Source organism: Ciconia boyciana, chromosome 5, assembly GCF_034638445.1.
Source record: "Ciconia boyciana chromosome 5, ASM3463844v1, whole genome shotgun sequence".
Lineage (NCBI taxonomy): Eukaryota > Metazoa > Chordata > Aves > Ciconiiformes > Ciconiidae > Ciconia > Ciconia boyciana.
The window spans coordinates 58892088-58898087 of record NC_132938.1 but is presented as its reverse complement, the minus strand read 5'-3'; the positions used below and the strand labels follow the sequence as shown (position 1 = coordinate 58898087).

The window sequence follows — 6000 nt, the reverse complement described above, 5'->3', positions numbered from 1 at the left end:
CTGCTACTCTGCAATTAAAACACACTTCTTCAGCCAGAATCTCTCATAAATGTAGTGTCCAACAAAACTACTAAAGTTTGGATTTTCAAAGGCCCCCTCGGGGATGTAGTACTCTACTCCCTTTGAACATCTGTTTGGTCCTTTCAAAAATCCCAGCCTAAAAATCCCTGCTGGAGGGCAACACGTTGCTGTGCTCTTTTCAGGTCTTACCTTTAATACAACATTAACCTCACATTTTGCATTCTCCTGTGTGTGGCTTTCTGGGTTTGGTTCTGACTCTGAGTCCTGCCTCCCCTTTTATCCACACGCTGTGGATTATCTGATCTGATGAGTCATCAGAAATAATCCTGCAATGGCACTGCTCGATGTAAGGGTTAGTTCGCAAGCTACTTTGTGTCACCATTTATTTGAATAAACCGTGCCACTTCCCCTGTATTTTATCTTGCGATTAAAGAACAAAGAAGAAAGCAGTCCCTGAACTGCTATTTTAATCTCAAAATAAGATAACTTAACATATTTGTGAGATCTGAGCCACCAATGCCTTCCTCTAAACAAAAGCTCTTACAGTAAAAATGCGCTGGTGAGATTTGCCCACTCAAATCTCATAAAGCCCATGTTGTCGCAAGGGCTGAGAAAACCTAGCTCTTTAAATAGAGTAATTCTGTGCTAAGAACGTTAATGGCATCCCAGAACTGGAAAGCTGGATGTGTAAATTAAAAAGCAAAAAGCACATATACACTCTTAAAATCCCAATACCTATTACATGTGATCTCTTCCAAAGTAGCTTTAAATGAGAAGTGCAGTTACTCTTTGATATAGCTGCTAGAAACATAGCCAGGATGCCTTTTGTTATAATTTTAAAAAATGAGTCCGCATCTCATAAAGACTCATAATAACTGGGTTTTCAAAACCAGCACACACTATTCCCTTTTTGTTTTTTCCTCCATTCAAAGCACAAATCTGCAGCAAATACGGAGCTGTTCCCTTCACTCGGCAGCATCCTCTTGACTTCGCCCAACCACAGACCATCAGAAAGAAGCCCTTTTAGCCACCGTGAGGGAAATGATGATGGGCACGGTGAGGAATCCTCCCCACACCACCCCTGCCTAAGTCGCCCGAGGCTGCTGGGGACTGGCATCACAGCTTCAGCATCCGGGACCCCACAGCCCCAGCAGCGTCTGGAGACCACAGCAGGCAACCCACACCGATGACCAGCTGCATGTGGGTCATGGGGCTGTAGGCCACAGTGTCTGCAACCCAAACCTGGACCCAAATCCAAAGCCACATCAGCTTTCTGGACCCTGCGTCAGTAAAAGCACTGAAAAGGGACTGCACTGCCAAAGGCACCGTCTGCCTGGCACAACACAAGAGTGAGGGCGCTTTGGTTTTTGCCCAAAACCCATCCAGGTCTGTTATTTACAGCTTTTCCTATGGCATTTGTCAGAGGAGCAGCGAGCCTCTTACGCACAACATCGCATTTATGTTCACAGGGTGAAAAAGAGGCTTAGAAGTATTACCCTTGTTTTAGAGTCAAGGAACAGGTCCATATTTCTAAATACATTCATGCATCCTGAGGCAGGCCGGGGCTGGCTCCCCGGCAGTGCCACGCAGCAGCGGTGCGTGCGGGAGGCCGCAGCGATAACGCTGCAGAGCCCAGGGCTAATCGTCACATCCCTGCTCGGGCCCTGCTCACCCCACATCCTGACGGAGGAGGATTTATTTGCTTCAGAAGGAATTTGGGAATTCAGCCTATATATTCAACTTGCACGTAAATCACGGATGTTATCTAAATAGGGTGGCAAACGCAGACCCAGGGAACACACATAATTCCGTCACATTGCCTTGAAGAGGCACTGTAAAAGCTTGATTTGAGAGATTTTGAAACCCTACGTCCTTTTTTGTGCTTTGCAGTCCTGCGGGAGCAGTGGGAGCCCACAGGTGGGTGGCCGTCGCCACGGGCCCGGGGCGGGCAGGGTGTGCAGGGCGGTGGCGGGGTCCCCCAGGGCTCCGCTGCCGCACCCCAGCTCTGCCACCCATGCACCCCACAGCTCATAAAACAGTCGTGCTGCACCTCAGCAGCGGGGTGCCCGCCTGTCCCGTCGGGGAGCCGCAGGGCACAGCGTGGGCTGCCGCAAAGGCCGCCCGCCCCCCAGCGCACCCACCCCTCGGGGGGCCGCCCTCGACATTTCCCCCCCGGGGAAGAAAAACCCGCGGAGGGCTTGCCTAGAAAGACTCCCTCCAAACTGGCACGGGGCTCTGGGGCTGGGGGGAGGGGGGCTTTTTGCCGCTGTTTGCTCGTTTGTCGGTCAACGTAAAGGAGTTTTCCCCCAGGGGCCGCGCAGCCCCGGCCCGGCCGGGCGCAGGGACGCGCCGTCGGGCGGCACTTCCAGGCGGAGCCGGCTTGGCTCCACAGCCCGGTGGTTTTAAACAAAAGGGTTGTTTTTTTGGTTTGGGTTTTTTTTTTCCTTCTCAGAAAATAGCTGCAACCCCCTTTGCAAGAGTATATTTTATTTTTATTTTTTTTTCCCCTCCCGGAGACAACTAGCTCCTTCCCGCCGGTCCCTCCCCACCATGTGCGCAGCGCTCCCCCCTCTCCCTGGCACGCGTCCAGGCCGGAGGATTTTTTTTTCCTTCTTTTTTTTCTTTTTGTAGTATTATTTTTTTTACCATTTTATTTTATTTCCACTGCACATTTCGGCTCCAGCTCCCAAAACTCTTTGATCTCCCCCGCTGCCTCCTTACCCGGAAGAAAACCCTTGCCCGCTCAGCTGGGAGCGCGGCGCACACGTGGGCGCCCTGGCGCGCCTCCATGCTCCTGCCAAATTTAGTCACACAAAGGGCCCGGGGGGGGCCGGGGGGGATGAAAGGGGCCGCCGGCGGGACATCAAAGGCGCCGCCGACCCGCCCCGCTCCCGCCCTTCCCTATATAGGGGGTGCCGCGGCGGAGGGCGCTTCGCACGCGAGGGTGGCCCCCCGCCCCGCTTGTTGCGCTCCGGGGGGGGGGGGGTCCTTGGCACCCCGTTTCCCCCTCGCCCCGAAAGTCTGAGGGGTTCGTCCCGCTGCCCCGACCGCTGGTGCTCGGCCCGCCCCGGGGCCGACGGCGGGTTTCCCCTCCCCGGGGACGGGCGAGCCGGGCTGGCCGTCGGGGAGCGCTTGAAGTGCGGTCCCCCTCAACGCTGAAATGCAAAAAAAAAACCAAAGGGAAAAAAAAAAAGAAAGGAAAAAAAAGAAAGGAAAAAACCCTCTAAAACGCCAAAGCTCGCTCAAACGACCAAAAAAAGCTAAAACGCAAACCCGTCAAAAATGAAAAAAGAAAACCCGCGAAAATACAAACCCACGCTGAAACGAAAAGAAAAAAAAAACCTGAAAGGCAAAACCAAACCCTGTTAAAGCACCGCACCGCGCGGCAGCCGGGTGCCGGCAGGCAGCGGGCACAGCGGCGGGCGCGCTCCCGGCGGCGCGGTCCTGCCGGGCGCGGGCGGGGGCACGGCGGGGCGCCCCCCCTACCCCGGGCCTCGTTCCCCCGGCCGTGCCCCCCCTCCCCAGCCCCACGAACTGCGAGTAAAGCGACAGCTTTGTGTTGTCTCCAGTCAAATCTGGCGTTGGAGTTGAGGTTTCCTGAGTTTATCCTCTTGTCATAAATCATTACGGTCTCCACCTCCCCCCCCCGCCCCGCCGCCCCCCCGGCCCCTTTCTGCCTCCAAAATCCTTCCACCAAAAGACTGATCCGGGAAAAACTCCAGCCCACATGAAGGGGGAGACCCCGGGACGGCGGAGGGGCGGGGGGAGGCTGCTTTTCCAGGGGGACCCGGTAATGGCACAGACGGCTGGCCGCGCTGCCGGCTCCTCCGGTGGGGACCCCTGCCTGCTCCCGGGCCGGGCCGCCCCGTCGGGGGGAGCGGGCTGCAAGGCTCGGGCGCTGGCCGTAGGGTCTTTTCCGAAAGGGACCGGCCCGGGGCACCTTCCCCCGGCACGGGTGCCCGGTGCCCGCCGAGCGCCGGGAAGGGGAAGAGGGGCGGGAGGGATGCGGCGGCATCTCCGCGCACAAACCATCCCCGAGTGGCCGTTTTCCCAACAACCGCTTCCCCATCGCCTCTCTCCAGCCGCCGTCGGGAGGGGGGGGGGTGTCCCTGCATCCGGGGAGCGTTGCACACTTAAGCCCCTTCCCAGGGTTTACAATGCTAATTTCTTTCTTTCTCGATTATTTATTTTACGCACTTGTTCGACTTGACAAGTCCACCCCCCGTTTCCCACTCCCTGCTCCCTTTCTCGGGGGCTTCTCAGCTGGATCGTAATTACTCGTTCGCGGGCAATGATGCAGGGACGCGAGCGGCGGGGTGGGCAGCGGGCTCAGCCCGCCCGTGTCCAGCCAGCACTGCCGCCGCGCCGGCCGCTCCTCACGCCGCGCCGAGCCCGGCATCTGCTGAAAACGGATTGAGCATCCACACGTTCCCGTTTCTCCGTCTCCCGGCGCTTGAAGGTTTAGCAACCTCGCGGGGCATGTGCAAAGCACGAACCGCACTTTTCCGATGCCAAAATCATGGGAAGTTGTTTCCTGCAAAATGTGCGCCCATCGCGTTCGCAAAATAAAAGAAGTTGCGGATCCTGACGTTTCCCAAGCGCGGCGCCTGCTTTTGTCTGGACGATTTTTTTTTAACTGTACTCGTACCCTGCACCGGGGCGATGCCGTGCCAGCCGGCAGCTAACGGGGCAGCCCGACCGCTGAAGGAATGGGACGGGGCGAGGGGTGAATCTCGCTTACTGCTCCGGCTCCGTTTACCGGTCTGCAACCGGGGCGAGCTCACCCCGGCCGGTTTTCTCCCTGTCGCCCGGGGGCTACTACGCATTCCTGCCGGGCACTTGCTGGATTTAATGGCGATGTGCTAATTCTGCCCTTCGTCCGAGGCGGGCGCGGGCAGCGCCCGGGCAAATCCTCGCTCTCTCCCCCTGCTCCCCTTCCCCGAGCAGCGCCATGTGGCCGCAGCCCCCCCCCCACCCCCCCCAACGGGACGTCTCAACAAAGCAGCCCTAAAAACGCAGGTCTGTCTGCCTGGGGATGCGGCGAGCGCCGGTGCCCCCTCGGCGGGCTCCGGGCTGGGGAGGGAGAGGAGCGGCAGTGCCCCGGCGGAGCCCCCCCGGTGCGACACAGGCGCGCACACACACACGCACGCATGCACATGGGCACACACACGGAGACACAGACAGACACATAGACACGCAGACACACAGAGGCTGCTCGGCGCAGCCCGAGCGAAGTTTGCCCGCGGGCAGCCCCGCACCCACTCCTCCGAGCCGCCGGCCCCGGCTCCGACCCCCGGCCCCCGCCCCCGCCCCGGCCCCGGCCCCGGCCGCGGTGTCAGTCACGGCGGCGGCCCCTTTCATCTCCGCCGCCCCCGCCCCGCCCCGCCCCGACGGCGGAGGGACGGCGGGAGGGGCGGGCGGGCGCGATGCTGAAGTTGCGCCGCGCCGCCCCGCGCCCCACTGCCGCCCCCCGTGGGGCGCCGCGCCCGCCGGCTGCGGCCCACGGCCCCGCGCCGGGCGCTGAGCGCGGAGGCGGCCGGGGGCGTGGAGGCGCCGCGGCGGCAACTTTTTTCCCTGCCCGCCGGCGCGGGGGGAAGCGGGGGGGAGCCTCCCCGCCCGCTCCATCCCTCCCTCCCTCCCTCCCTCCGTCCTTCCCGGGGCTGTTTCTTCCTCGCCCCCCCCGCCCCCCGCGGTGTCGCCGCGCCGAGCCCAGCCGTGCCCGGAGCCGCGGGCGAAGGGCGGACAAAGGCCCGGTGGGTGCGCGCCGCGGGCAGCGCCGTCCCCGTCCCCCGGGGCGCCCCCTCCCCCTGCCCGCCCCCCCAGCGGTTTTAACTCGGGCCCGCCCGGGTGGCGGCAACTTCACTCGGAGGCGAAACTCGGGACTCGGGCGGGCTCCGCTCCCCTCCGCGTCCCCTCACCCCCAGGGTGAGCCCGGGCCCTGGGGGGGGGGGACGCGGCTGCCGGGGGGCGGTCCCCGGC

The 6000-nt window shown here is 60.9% G+C and overlaps 1 protein-coding gene across 2 annotated transcripts in view; it reads left to right on the top strand.

The window, feature by feature from the left end:
• Positions 1-5481: 5481 nt before the first annotated feature.
• Positions 5482-6000, top strand: part of LEF1 (lymphoid enhancer binding factor 1) — a 71803-nt gene continuing 71284 nt past the window's right edge. The window contains exon 1 of one of the 2 annotated variants that reach the window (XM_072861174.1): positions 5482-5774. The gene's annotated coding sequence lies outside the window, so the exon portion shown is untranslated. The other variant, XM_072861173.1, reaches the window with a different exon arrangement.